Here is a 16,379-nt window from a genome sequence, read left to right on the forward strand (position 1 = left end):
TGACAAAAATAGGCCAATATATCTCAGTTATAACCATCAATGCAAATGGTCTCAATTGATCAGTCAAAAGAAACAGACTCTCAGAATGGATCAAGAAACAAGATCCAACAATATGCTACATAGAAGAAACACATTTAACTCAAAAAGAAATTCATAGACTGAAAGAAATTCATATCCTTGTTTTCAAAGGATAGAAAACAATACTTCATGTGATAGGAATGCAGAAAAAAGCAGGGGTAGCTATTGTATTTGCAGACAATGTGAACTTCAAGCCAAGACTGATCAAAAGAGACAAAGAAGGTCACTACATACTTGTTAAGGAAAAGTCCCAAGAAGAAGAAGAGATAAAAATCATAAATATATATGGACCAAATACAAATGCATGTAACTATATAAAACAAATATTAATGGACCCGAAAAATCTAATGAACACTAATATAATTGTAATGAGGGAGTTCAATACCTCACTGTCACAAATAGACAGATCAATTAGACAAAAAAATCAACAAAGAAATATCAGAACTGAACCAAACCTATGAATAAATGGACTTAGTAGATGTCTACAGAGTGTTGCACCCCCACAACATCAGAATACACATTCTTCTCGCCTGTACATGGGATGTTTTCCTAAATAGACCACATACTAGCCCATAGAACATGCAAAGGAATTGAAATTAAACCATGCATATTATCAGATCATAGTGCAATGAAATTGGTAATCAATGGCAAAAGAAACCACAAAGCTCCATGTACATATGGGTGTTAAATAACACCCTCCTGAAGAACCAATGGTATTACCCTGATACCAAAACCAGAGAAGGACCCAACCAAAAAAGAGAACTCCAGGCCAACTTACCTAAAGAACATAGATGTGGAAATCCTCAATAAGATACTGGCAAACAGAATGCAGCAAATCATCAAGAAGATTACACAGTGACCAAGTAAGATTCATCCCAGGGATGCAGGAATGGTTCATCATATGCAAATCAATAAATGTAATACACCATATCAACAGCACCAAGGCAAAAATCACATAATCATCTCAATAGATGCAGAAAAAGCATTTGACAAAGACCAACACCAATTCATGATAAAAACTCTACTGAAAACTGGAATAGATGGTCTTTAATCTCAATCTGATAAAAGCCAAGTATGACAAACCAACAGCCAACATGATACAAAATGGTCAAAAACTGAAAGCTTTTACTCTAAAATCAGGAACAAGACAAGGATGTCCACTATCATCATTCCTATTGAATATAGTTTTGGAAACATTAGCCAGAGCAATTAGACTAGAGAAAGAAATAAAAGAAATGATGATAGGAAAAGAAGAAATTAAATTATCATTATTTGTAGATGACATGATACTCTACATAGAAGACCCCAAAAACTCCACCAAAAGATTCCTAGAGTTAATAACCAAATTCAGTAGCAAAGCTGAGTACAAAGTCAACAATCAAAAATGAGTAGCATTCCTGTACACAAATAACAAACTCACTGAGAAAGAAATTAGGGAAACAACACCTTTCACAATGCCATCTAAAAAAATGAAATACTTAGGAATCAATCTAACAAAGGAAGTAAAAGATCTTACATTGAAAATTACAGTACCCTGGAAAAGGAAATCAAAGAGGATATCAGAAAATGGAGCTAGGGATTTAGCTCAGTGGTTCTGGCACCTACTTTGCAAGCACAAGGTCCTGAGTTCTATCTCTGGCACAAAACAAACAAACAAAAAGAAAATGGGAAGATATCCCTTGTTCCTAGATAGAGAGAACCAACATAGTGAAAATGGCCATATTGCCAAAATTGTTACATAGATTTAATGCAATCCCAATCAAAATACCATTAGCATACCTCACAGAACTAGGAAAACAATCCTAAAATTCATTTGGAAACTGAAATGACCTAGAATTGCAAAGGCAATTTGGGGCCACAAAGGCAAGGCAAGGGGCATCACAATTCCTGACTTGAAATTATGCTACAGAGCTACTGTGATAAAAACAGCATGGTACTGGCAAAAAAAAAACCAGACCTGAGGATGAATGGAACAGATTAGAAGACACAGAAACAGCACTAAAGACACTCAGCCACCTTATCTTTGACAAAGGGGCCAAACACATTCACTGGAAGAAAGATAGCCTCTTTAATAAACGGTGCTGGAAAAACTGGCTTTCCACAAGCTGAACTAAAACTAGACTCCTGTCTCTCACCATGTACTAAACTAAAATCAAAATGGATCAAAGATTTAAATATGAAAATAGAAACTCTTCTGCTGAAAGAGAAAATAGGTAGAACTCTTGAGGACATAGATGTAGGAAAAGACTTCATTAACAAAACCCTAATTGCACAGGAAATACTACAAAGAATCAACAACTGGGATCTCATCTTATTAAAAAGCTTTTGCCCAACAAAGGAAATCAACAGCAGAATGAAAAGACAACCCACAGAGTGGGAGCAAATTTTAGCCAGTGGTTCCCGGGACAAAGGACTAATAATACCTACAATATATAAAGAATTGAAAAAAGTCAGACCCCCCCCCCAAATTTAAAGCCTCAATCCAAAAATGGGCATCTGCGATGAATACACACTTCTCAGATGAAGTACAAACAGCAAATAAATATATGAAAAAATGTTCAACATCACTGGTTATTCAAGAGATACAAATTAGACAGCACTTTTCTCTGTCAGCAGGGAAGGATGCTGGTGTTGAGGACAGTAACTACCACGAGTTCCAGTGCTTTGATGAAACCACAGATGCGAGGTCTTCTGGCCAGTTGTCTGCGGATCCATATTGTTGGAGCATTCATTGTCTCCCTGGGAGTTGCAGTTCTCTATAAGTTTGGTGTGGCTGAACCAAGAAAGAAAGCGTATGCAGATTTCTACAGAAATTATGATTCCATGAAAGATTTTGAAGAAATGAGGAAGGCTGGTATCTTTCAGAGTGCAAAGTGTTACAGGAATAAAAAGGTTTCTTTGGATAGAGTTCCATAGACACTTGTCACTGATCAGTGTTCCTGAACTGTGAAACATCAAAATATTGACTAAAGAATAGTTCTCAAGACAAATAAACACCAGTGTGGACAGTAAAAAAAAAAAGAGAGAGAAAGAGAGAGAGATACAAATTAAAACAATGCAAATTAAAAGAATGGTTATTTTCAAGAAATCAACCAACAACATATGCTGGCAGGGCTGTGGGAAAGAAGGAACCCTTCTCCACTGTTGGTGGAGACTGGTGTGACCACTGTGGAAATCAGTGTGCAGATTCCTCAAAAAACTAGGATTAGTGGTCTCATTTGACCCAGCTATTCCCCTTCTGGGTATCTTCCCAAAAGAATTAAAAACATAATTCTACAGCAAAATATGTGCACCCATGTTTATAACAGCACAGTCTGTAATAGCTAAAACTTGGAAACATCCCAAATGCCCATCAAATGATGATGGATAAAAAAAGATGTGATTTTTTTATATATAATGGAGTACTACTCAGCCATAAAGAAATATAAACTTGAGACATTTCTAGGTAAATAGATGCACCTTGAGACCATACTCTTAAGTGAAATAAATTGGACACATATGTAAATATTGTATTGTTTCTCTGGTGAGAGAAACTGAAAGTGTAAATAAAGACCAAACTGTATAATAGATTTTATGAAATAGGAAGAAATTGTTCGAAATAATTCTAAATGTCAGATTTTTTGATAATAATTAAAATGTTTTATGCAGGGGCCGGGGATTTAGATCAGTGGTTTCGCTGACTGCTGTGCAAGCGCAAGGACCCGAGTTCAATCCCCAGTACCAAAAAAAAAAAAAAAAGTTTTATGCAAAAAATAAATAAAAGGCATATTATGGAAAAAAGAAATCTTTATGATACTTTACATTGCCCTTTACTACATGCTATTAGTTCTAAAACATAAGTAAATATTTTTCTTTTCTTGAATATTTAAATATTATTGTAAATGTTTAAAATTATTGGTTAGCAAGATTAGAAGTCATGTGATTTTGTTGTGTGCACCAATCGGTAAAATGAAAGTATTTTAGATATGAAAGTCATAGGTTTTTTTCTTTTATATTATTATGGAAGACTTTGAAATAATTTTCTGTATGTTGTATATATTGTATATATTTTATTGTGTATGTTGTATATTGTGTACTGTGTATACATATATTGTGTATATTGTATATTTTATATATTGTGTATTATGTATATTGTATATTGTGTATATTCTGTATGTTGTATATTAAACCTGTCATATAACCTTTTAGACATTTTGAAAGAATATTTTTTATTTCATCCTATGATGATTAAAAAATTTTCCCTAATTAGTTATTTTATATATAACTAATAAGAATATATAATGTATATAATATTTGTCTTTTTTGTCAATTGATCTTGAATAAGTTATTCAATTAAAAAGATCTTCAAAGTGTGAGATGAGATGTTATTATCATTCTTATATCCAACCTGTCAAAGTCAGGCCCAAGACAAAGCAATAAAACTACAGGATGTTGTTCAAACTATCCCAATTGTTTTGTTGTTTGTATTATTGTTAAAATAATACACTGCATTTTTCTTTTGAGACTTTCTCTAATCTGGTCTTTCAAAGAGCCCTAAAATGATACTTTCTGCTCCATTCATTTGAGGGTTGGCAGCACACCACATTTGGGATCATAAAGTATATATATATGGAAGTAACATATATATAGAATTAGAATCTTTGAGTTATTTTCTGATTTCCTCTAACTTTTTTTTGTCCTGACTTGCTCTAGACTAGCATATCACAGACAGTACTTTAGCTTCAGTCTTCCTCTCAAAACAAAATACATTTGGAGCAGAACTTCAGTCAATCTGTAACTTTACAAATTATGAATTATAAACCTATGATTTTGAGAATTATTGAAATTTTGGACTTGTTTATTCACTACCATCATTCAGTTAAATTGATTAACACAAATAACTTTCTGCATTCCTGATTCTTGTTTACTTCTCTTTGGCATAGATCATTATAGGCTTTTCCTCTACCTATTTGTTTTATAAATATTACTGTGTTTTTATTAAATGTTATACTACTATAAATTTATTGTTATAAACTTAAAACCTTTTATTCTCATGCCAAAATCTGTTATAGAGAGCCAAAAATTCCCATTCCAATACCGGTGAGCACCTTCATAATTCATTTGTGTGTGTGTGTGTGTGTGTGTGTGTGTGTGTGTTTAGTTTGAGAAATCTTTTCATACATGAGATTCATGTATCTTTTATGCCTATTAGAAATGTGTTTCTCACTTGTGATCATAGATTAGAAAATCTATATATACCCTCAATAATCCAAAATACAATAATAAGAAATGAAAACAAAAAGTATTTTAAGGCTTCTACTTCTTGCTAAGATAGATTATTATGCACTGGGTTTATCTTTTTACCTGAGACAATGAAGAAAGCAAATTTTAAAAAATCAAATAATGACTTTCAAGGTACTGAACATCAACCAGTAAAGAGCAGTATTTTAATTTGCTAGGACTACCTTAACAAAGAACCCAAAACTAGGAGGCTTAAACCATAAAAATGCAATTTTCTGTAGCGATGCAGGCTAGAAGTCTAAGATCAAGGGAAACTGGTTCCTTCTGACTGTGAGGAAGAATTTGTTTGATGCCTCATGTTTGGCTTCTGATGACTTTCTGGCAATCTTTGGCATTCCTTGGCTTTTAGAAGCATTAGTCTCATCTCTGCCTCATTTTCCCATAGTGTTTTCTGTTCCATGAGTGAAAGTAGAAATGTTTTCTATATGTTACATTGCAAAAATAAAGAAATATTAAATTTGATGCTGTCATGCAAGTAACGTTGACCTCAAAAAGTCAATGACTTTGAAGAAATAGTCACAGATCCCATCATCACGCACATGAAGATCTTGACACCAAATCTCAAGGCAGGATTCTCAGGGGAGAGTCACTGAAACAATTACCCACTGGTGCCACATCAGGGTTTGTTATTACATCACTGTCAGGGAGATAAAGCACAGAGCCCAAGATTGCAGAGACACAGTTGCTTTGCTATGTATACTCTTCATCACTTGGTCCATCAATGCACAGTTAGAAGTGGCACACCTATGCCATGTACAGGGACCAGAATCATGCAGTTTTGCTAACTAAGCAGTTTTTCTTTTTGTATGTTTGCAGTACATAATGATTACATTCATCATGGAGGAATATATATACATATATATCTTAATTCTTTTTTATTCTGCCCCCAACTCCTCCCCCTCCCTCCACCTCTCCATCCTCTTCTCTTTCACCAAATAAAGCATTTTAAAGGAAAAGCAAAACTAGCTTTGTATTATGAGACTGTACTATGGAGAATTAGAAAAAGAAAATTGGTGAGAAGAGCACAGTCTCAAATAGAAATAATTACTTCAACCTCTAACAGAAGAAAAACCTTTGTATGAAACAAGTGTAGAAAGTACTTTAGGAGTCAATATTGTAGATTGACATCATCATGTAAGTTCAAATAAAAAGAGAAATGGTATAATTCCTTTTATTACACAATCAAAGTTCATTCTACATTTGCAAGACACAAAGTAATTTTAAACTTCTCTAAAATATTTTTAAAGACCTAGAGTTTGGTCTGACTTTCTGTGCAATGTGATATTTTACAGCTCTGTCTTTGAATGGATTTAAATTTCTTAGGATGTTTGACTTAACTGTGAGCAGACTTTTTTGTAAGTTTCAGGATTTTTTCTAGCTCATTTTTCTTAAGTTCTTGTGTCAAAGTTTCCTGTGGACACAAAAGCCTAAATTTAGTTCAAAGACATGTCAAAGGAAATCTTGCTATTAATAACAATAAACACAGGGAATCAAGACAACTTCTGGATGAGAATTTTCCTCCCATGAAGGAGGAATGATTATCATGGGACAACTATTGGTAAAGAAAGCAACATTTTAATATAAGAAATAATATTTTAAAATCAAATTTCATGGATGCCTGCATACTTTAGATGTATAGGACTAGGCAATATTTTAGGAAGTCATCTAATCCTCAGTCTCAAGCAAGTGCCAAATTACTGCACAAATTATCTACCTCCTTCCTTTAGATTTTTCTGATATTTTTGGATATGGTGGAAACTCAATATGTTCTGGACATCTTTACATTTTCCTTGTTCTTTCCTTATCATCTTCCCAACCTCTTAGTACTCAGACTCTTGCTGTACCTACCAACTGTACTCAGGTCCTTTATAAGCTGCCTCAGCCATTCTCACGCAAGTGTAAAATTGATTAGTAAAGAATTCAACACACTTGAGTGGGTCACTCTTGGCCAATGCTGGCCTGCAGCTGATGGATAAATTTTTCCTCTCTTCTTTGTCTCAGACAGACAATTCTGCAGCTTGATCTATTTGGCATCTCAAAGAGTTCTGGAAAGATATTTTTCAACATTGGTGGCCTTGGACTTGTTTCTCTTCCTTCATTGTTTCAGTCTTTTCATTCCTTATTTCTATTCCTTGGAATCTCTTCTCAAAATAAACTACCTGTACACAAGCCCTATTCTCAGGCTTTGCTTTTAGCAGAAAAAAGAGAATGATTAAATATTTTAGAAGCTACTTGGTTCCTTCTAATATGCTATTTTGGCAAACCTAAAGGTTTTAACTATGGATACACTTCAGAGATGAAACAAACCTAGAAATTTAATTTTTATTTTTATTCAAATTTATCAGCTAATATCTCTGGTTTATAAGCTGAAAAAGCAAAGCAAAAACTAATGTATAAATTTCTGACATTCAGAATTTATTCTAACCCACACTGGATTTTTTTTCTCTATTTTATACTGCATGGGGAAGACTGGACCGATTTCATATGAAATACATATAAATATATGCAGAATCTATCACAATGGAGTATTTAGAAATTTTTATAAACACATACAGTCCATTATATTAAATAATACAAATGTATATGTATATATGCACTTTCATTTATGGATGTATATGTGCAAGTATGTTTGTGTACATTTATATTCATATCTATATATTAAATTTATAGGAAAAACTCAAGCCCCAAACAATTACCAACTTCCATGTAAATGCCAGGTTACCGGTTACTTACAGTTTCAAACCACTTTTCAGGAAGAGGATTTTCTATTCAAAGTCTCTTCTTGTTCCTTATGAATTTTAGGATTGTTTTCTCTAGTTCTGAGGTGTGCTATTGGTATTTTGATAGGGATTGCATTAAATCTGTATAACAGTTTTGGAAGTATGACCATTTTCACTGCATTGGTTCTGGCTATCGAAGAATAGGGGATGTTTTTACATTTTCAGATATTCCTTTCAATCTCTTTCTTCAGAGTACTGTAATTTTCAACATAAAGGTCTTTGACTTCCTTTAGTAGATGAATTTCTAAGTATTTCACTTTTCTTGATAGTATTATGAAAGGTGTTTCTCTAATTTCTCTCAGTGAGTTTGAGTACAGAAATGCTATTGTTTTTTGACTGACTTTATATCCACCTTTGCTACTGAATTTGGTTATTAACTCTAGGAGTCTTTTGGTGGAGTTTTGGGGGTCTTCTATGTAGAGTATCATGTCATCCAAATAATAATAATTTAACTTCCTTTCCTATCCTTATTCCTTTTATTTCTTTCTCTAGTCTAATTGCCCTGGCTAATGTTTCCAAAACTATTCTATTAAATAGGAGTGATGATAGTGGACATCCTTGTCTTGTTCCTAGTTTTAGAGTGAAAATTTTCAGTTTTTGACCTTCTAGTATGATGTTGGCTGTTAGTCTGTCATAGATGGCTTTTATCAGGTTGAGATAAAGACCATCTGTTCAAATTTTCTGTAGGGTTTTTTAAAATCATGAATGGGTGTTGGATTTTGTCAAATGCTCTTTTTGCATCTGTTGCAATGATTATGTGGTTTTTTTTCTTGGTTCTGTTAATGTTATATATTACATTTATTAATTTGCATATGTTGAACCATCCCTGATCCCTGAGATGAATCCAACTTGCTTATGGTGTATTATCTTTTTGACAATTTGCCTATTAAATTTGAAAATGTGTCCATCTTCTGATCCAGCAATTCAATGTTTAGGAAGTTAATCAAGAGGAATATTTCTTAAAATGTGTAAAAATATATCTATAATGATGTCCACTATTGCATTTCTAAAAGCCAAGTGAGAATGTATCTTTAACGATTTAAATGTTTTAGTTGACATTATTGAAAATGAAGATGGAGATTGGGATGTATTGGCATAACATACTTTTGACATGTCATTTAGTGAAAGAGGAAGTTGTAGTTTAAAAGACACAGTATGAGGCAAAATGCATACATTTAAGATATACTCTAAGAAATTTCCCCAAAGAATATTTACACACACACATACACACACACATCTTGATACCAAGATTATATTATCATCAAGAACAATAATAAAACTTCTTTAATTTTTATTTTGTATTGGTACATTTTTGCAGTGCATAATAATTACATTCCTTGTGAGAAGTTGGTAACATATCCCAATTCTTTTTTTTAATCCCCTTCCCCTCCCCACCTTCCCTTTGCAAACCTCTCCTTCCATCTTTTGGTCTCCTCTGCTTTTGCAAAATATCTGTCTCCCTATTTCCTATTATCTCTCTTTTGTTTTGCTCTTTATTTATTTTTTTGGTTTCTCATATGAGAAAAATCATGTGATATTTAAGCTTTTGTGTCTGATTTATTTCACTTAACATTATAATCTCAGGATGCATCCATTTTTCTACAAATGACTCAAGTTTATCCTTTATAGCAGACTGGTACTCCATTGTGTATAAGTAACACACTTTCTTTATCCATTCCTCTGTGGACAGATGTATAAGCTGCTTCCAAGATTTAGCTATTATGAACTGTGCTGCTATAAATACAAATTTGCATGTCACATTGTAATTTGATGTCTTTAACTCTTTCAAGAAGATACCTAGAAGGGGAATAGCTAGGTTAAATGGAATTTCTATTTTTAGTTTTTTGAGGAATCTCCATATTGATTTCTATGATGTTTGGACTGATTTACATTTCCATTAATAATGCAGAAGGATTCCTTTTTCCCTGTAACCTCAAAAGCATTCGGCATTATTTGATTTCTGATGATAGCTATTCTTTCTGGAGTAAGATAGAATCTCTATTATTTTTAACTTACATCTCTCAAATGGCCAGTGATGTTGAACATTTTTTAATGTATGCATTGATTATTTGTACTTCTTCTGAGAAGTGTCTATTCATTTTACTTGCCCATTTTTTATTGGATCTTTTATTTTGGGGAACCTAAATTTTTTTAGTTCCTTATACATGGATATTAGTCTTTTATCTGAGAAATAGCTGACAAACATTTTTTCCCATTCTGTAAGTTTTCTCTTCACTTGGTTGTTTCCTTTGCTGTGCAGAAGCTTTTTAATTTGATATGATTCTATTTGTTGATTCTTGTTATTTCTTGTGCAATTTGGGTTCTGTTCAGATAGTTCTTGTCTACATCTATGTCATCCAGAGTTTTACCTATTTTATTTTCCAACAGATTGTTTCTATTTTAATATTTAGATATTTGATCCATTTTGACTTTAGTTTAATACATGATGAGAGATATGGGTCTAGATTCAATCTTTTTCATGTGCACAGTCAGTTTTTCTAGCACCATTTGTTAAAGATGCTGTCTTTCATCGAGTATATGTTTTTGGCCCCTTTGGAAAAGATCAGTGGCCTAGTATGCCTGGGGTTGTTTCTAAGAGCAGTAATAGTTACTTCCTACATGACTCCATTTAAGAAATCACTTAATTTTCAATCAAACTTTAATCCTCCCTACCAGTATTTGAGCTTAATATCTAGAAATTATTTCCTATGAGAAATGTTAAATAAAATTTACAGGAGGTCATAGGTTTTGACTGAGCTCCTAAACTATGCCCAACAGATCAACCAAAATGGAGTCACTCATGCTGAAGTTCCACATCATCACACCCCAACTGAATCATTGATCGGACTTGCTGAAAAATCAGAAGAGAGATAATAGCCAAATCCCCAAACAGGCCACTTTTAGCTTGCATGGTAAGAAAACTGCTTCTGCTTTAACCTTTACAAAAAAGTAACACTGATACTGTTTTTGTTCTTTCTTTAACTTATTTCTTTCTTAACTTCTGCTCAACATATTGATACATTCATTCTATTTAATAGAATGAGGTATTACCTGGTTCTAGAATTGCAAATAAAAGCCAATCAAAAATTTTAGATTTGTTCTAGTTTTGTATTTTAAAGACACTTCTCTGATTTTCTAGGGTATTCTGGATTTGCCTTTGTATGAATCTTTGTCTATGTTCACCTCCATCTTCTGAAGTCATCCATTTTTGCTCCTTCACCAGACAATGGGGTGAATCTCTTTTGATTCTGTCTCTATCTGGGTAGTAAGTGAACCCTTGTGAGAGCCCTGTAAGTGTTTATCAGACTAAATGATATATGGTATATCTTGGCAACATTTCATGTGTACATTTTAGGTTTGGAGTTAGAGTTTGTAAAGGCATTAGACAAGATGGTTGAGAATGTTGCTTAGGTTTTATACTTTCTTAGTTTTTTTTGTCTAGTTATCCTGAAAGTTTTCTAAATCTCTGATCATGAATGTGGGCTTGACAATCTTTTTATTCCTGTTAGTTTTACTTAATAAATTTGAATTATATATATATTTTTGATTATATATGCATATATATATACATATGAGTTGTTATATCTTACAAGTAGATAGGTGCTTTTATCATTGTGTGATATACTTTGTCTGAAAGTATACTTTGTCTGATACTAATAAAGCCACTTCACCCTCCTTGTATTTATTGGAGTTTTTCTTTTGTATTTATTGTTTGTATGCTATAGCCACTCTATTTGTTCATTTCCAGGCTATGTTTTTATATTAAAAATATATCTCTTGTACATTTGCAGTTGAGTTTTGCTTTTTTAATAAAATTCATCCTGACAATCTCTGTTGTTTGATAGGTATTATTAGGTCATTTATATTTAGCATAATGATTGATATGGTTGAATACTTCTGTTCATGTTATCTTTTATGCATATTAATTTTTAATACTCTTTTTATATCTTCTAGTGGCCTCTTAATTATACCTCTTTTTTATATTTTATTGATTCCTCAGTGGCTAACAGCATGCATCCTTAACTTTCCACAATTTATTCAAAGTTGTACCTCTTCATACTTCACAAATAACACTTAACCTTCTTACTTTCAACTTCTTACTATATACTTCTAATTTTTCAAGTAAAATGACCTTGCAACCGTGTAATTCTCTTTTCTTTCCTTCTCATTTTTTGCTCAAATACCATCATATCTTTCCATTCTCTGTACATATAAATTTCTGTACTTATATTATTTTAATGCTAAGTATTAATTGCATTTTACATATTTTTTGAGAGGGAAACAAACCTAGTGCTTTATATTTAACCAGTTTATGATTTCTGGTGTGTTTCATTCCTTCTTGTAGATTCAAGACTCCTTGATGTTTCATTTCTCTTTGACTTCATGATCATCCTTTAAAATTTTTATTGTGTAGTTTGGTGGTAGATAATTTTCTTAGGTTTCATTTATCCAAAAATGTCTTTATTTTGACCTTGTTCTTGCTGAATGTAGATTTTTTTAGTGTGTCTTCTCTTTCAAAACTTCCAGATATCATCTTTTTGCTTTTTTCTCGATGAGAAAATGCAATAAATTTCTTTTTTCTTTTATGAAAAGTGTCTTTTTTTTCTGGATGTTCCCAAGGCTTTTCTTGCTTTGTTTTCCAGGGACAAATCTACAGTGATGGAAAATGTATCAGTTTACCAGAGACTGAGAAGGGGGTGTATAGAATGGACTGCAAAGGGGCAAGAAAGAGCCTGGTAGTGTAATGACCATATTTCACATCTGGATTTGGGTAGTATTACTCAATGTTCACATTTGCCAAAATTCATCAAATAGTATACATATGATGGGCATATCTAATTGATGTAAATTATACTTCAGTAAGGTTGAATTTTTAAAAAGAAAAATTCATAACATTCTAGCTATAAATTTGATAATTACAGTATATAAACCTATTTTATAGTTAATATTACCACTTATTATTGGAATTACAAATTGCCAATCTAGAAGAATTCCATCTTTGACTGAGGCAATCACCTTAACATCTTCTCTAGTGCCCCTTCACTGAAATCCATTTAATGAGTATCTGTCAATTCTTCACATTAATTATAAATGAAATCACTATTTTAGCCAAATGTCTTCAGTAGTTTCATATATATATGATATATATGATACATGTGACATATATATTATATATGGTATATATATATGTTATGAAGAAGTTTTAATCATAATTGGTCAATTTACAATAAATGAAGACTTTTCAGACTACTTATAGTGCATAGAAATATGAAAATGCATTTTGCTAAAATGTTACTTCTGATAAGTCTGATCATCTTTATGGTAGATATATAAGTATTACTTGTATGTGGCTTCTGGGTGTGAAGCAAGACAGATGCCATGAGTCTGTCAGGGGTCAGGAAGCTGCCCACATTTTGTTTGAAAATATGTTAAAAAAAAATAAAGGCATCATTTCATTGGCATGTGACTCTCTAGAATTAAATATAGCTGGTTATTTTTGTTGGCAGTAGAAAATACCAAGGAATCTGTTTACCTGCAAGTGTATCTTATTCCTGCCCTGAGGTTTTGGTTACTTATTACGAGCCACTGTGTCTCACCATTCCACTTCATTCCTATCATTTGTACCAAGAGGAAATGTGCAGAACGAAGCAATTAAATTCATGGTTAACAACAATTTAAAGAATTAATCAATCATTGAAAGTTCTCTGACCACTGCCAAATGAATGAGCTATTAGTCCTGTGATCCAAGGTCTTATTAGAATTGTGATTAACTAGTAAAAATTAATCATTAGACATTTTAATTTTGTTCCCCTTTACAGGAACAATACAAAAGGAACCAAAGAACCAGAAATGAGTAAAATAAAATAGAATTTTTCTGTTTTCAACCAACTATCCAATAGTTTGACTATCAGATCTCTAAAATAGTTAGCTGGACTTACTCTTGAAGGATTCTTTCACTTCTAAAATTCTCTAATATTTAACAGAGCATTAAAAAATATTTTCTAACAGCACATTTGATATGAATTTATTCACAAAATGCATTACATTGTCTAGACAAGTTATATTGCGACATGCACACACACAATTATTTTAACATTTGAAGAAAGAAATAAAAGGAATAAAGATAGGAAAGGAAGAAGTTAATCTGTCAGTATTTGCTGATGATATGATACTTTACATAGAAGACCCAAAAATCTCTACCAAAAGACTTCTAGACTTAATTGACAGATTCGGTAGAGTAGCTGGATATAAGGTCAACACTCAAAAACCAATAGCCTTCTTATACACAAATAGCAGACTCACTGAGAGAGAAATTAGGGAAACAATTCCTTTTACAATAGCATCCAAAAAAATGAAATATCTAGGAATCAATCTAACAAAGGAAGCAAAAGACCTCTACACTGAAAAGTACAGCACTGTGAAAAAGGAGATCGAGGAGGATATAAGAAAATGGAAAGACATCCCTTGTTCCTGGGTAGGAAGAATCAATATAGTCAAAATGGCCATACTTCCAAAAGTGCTATATAGATTTAATTCAATGCCGATTGAAATTCCAACAATATACTTCACAGAGCTACCGAAAACAATCCAAAAATTCATTTGGAACCCGAAAAGACCTAGAATAGCAAAAGCAATTCTGAGCAACAGAGGCATGGCTGAGGGTATCATAATACCCAACTTGAAACTATACTACAAAGCTACTGTGATAAAAACAGCATGGTACTGGCAAAGAAAAAGACCCAAGGATCAGTGGAATAGATTAGAAGATGCAGAAAAAACTTCAGACATACTCAGCAACCTCATCTTTGACAAAGGAGCCAACCACCATCATTGGAGTAAAGATAGTCTCTTTAATAAATGGTGCTGGAAAAACTGGATTTCAACCTGTCAGAGATTAAAACTAGACCCATACCTATCACCATGCACTAAACTAAGATCTAAGTGGATTAAAGATCTAAATATTAAGACAGAAACACTAAACTTGCTGGAAGATAAGTTAGGTAGAACTCTTGAAGACATTGGCATAGGAAAAGACTTTATGAACAAAACCTCAGTAGCACGGGAACTAGCAAAAAGAATCAACAACTGGGATTTCATCTTATTAAAAAGCTTCTGTACTGTAAGAGAAACCACCAATAGAGCTAACAGACAACCTACAATGTGGGAAAAAATGTTTTAGCAGCTGTAACTTAGACAAAGGGCTACTATCTAGAATATATAAAGAACTGAAAAAAATCAGACCCCCCAACTTCAAAGATCCAATTCAAAAATAGGCATCTGAAATGAACAGACATTTCTCAGACAAAGAAGTAAAAGCAGCAAATAAACATATGAAAAAATGTTCAACATCACTGGTCATTTGAGAGATGCAGATGAAAACAACCTTGAGATTCCACCTCACCCCAGAAAGAGTGGCTGCTATCAAGAAATCAACCAATAACAAATGCTGGCTGGGGTGTAGAGAGAAAGGAACCCTCCTCCATTGTTGGTGGGAGTGCAGACTGGTGCAACCACTATGGAAATCAGTGTAGAGATACGTCAAAGAACTAGGGCTGGCGGTCCCATTTGACCCAGCTATTCCTCTGCTGGGTATTTTCCCAAAAGAATTAAAAGAATCATGCCACAGAGATATATGTGTACCCATGTTTATTGCAGCACAGTATGTAATAGCTAAAGCTTGGAAACAGCCCAAGTGCCCATCAACTGGAAACTGGATAAAGAAGATGTGGTTTTTTTATAAAATGGTGTACTATTCAGCCATAAGGAAGGAGAAACTAGTCATTTATAGCTAAATGGATACATATTGAGGCCATACTCTTAAGTGAAATAAATAAGACACACATGTGTAAATACCAAATAGTTTCTCTAGTGTGAGAAACTGAGAGTGTAAATAAGGATTAAAAGGATTAATAACTAATAATTGATACTTTGAAATAGGAAAAGGTCCAAAGGGGTAGAGGTGGTGGAAGAAGATGGGGAAAGGAAAGAATGGAAAGGAAAAATTATGAGAAAAGGAAAAAGAAAATGGAAACCAAGCATGTAAATAGGGAAGGGTGCACAGGTAATGGGGAAAAAATAAGAACCAAGATGCATCATGTACAGGTACAAACACCTAATGATAAATGTAAATGTATTGTATACCTAAAATGTATCAATAAAATAATTTAAGCAAAAAGAAAAAAAAACATTTGAAATGTGATTCATGACAATGAAATCATCTTTTTATATTGAAGTAGATCA

At 32.9% G+C, this 16,379-nt stretch overlaps 1 long non-coding RNA gene and 1 pseudogene across 2 annotated transcripts in view; both read left to right on the top strand.

Moving 5' to 3' along the window:
- LOC110347046 (uncharacterized) overlaps positions 1 to 16,379 on the top strand; it is a 313,267-nt gene that overhangs the window by 240,596 nt on the left and 56,292 nt on the right. The window lies entirely within an intron of this gene.
- Positions 2,658 to 3,106, top strand: LOC110347048 (cytochrome c oxidase subunit 6C pseudogene; annotated as a pseudogene).

This window comes from Heterocephalus glaber, unplaced genomic scaffold (assembly GCF_053883595.1).
Source record: "Heterocephalus glaber isolate CG9 unplaced genomic scaffold, H.glaber_assembly_v1.0 deba00001550, whole genome shotgun sequence".
Taxonomy (NCBI): domain Eukaryota; kingdom Metazoa; phylum Chordata; class Mammalia; order Rodentia; family Bathyergidae; genus Heterocephalus; species Heterocephalus glaber.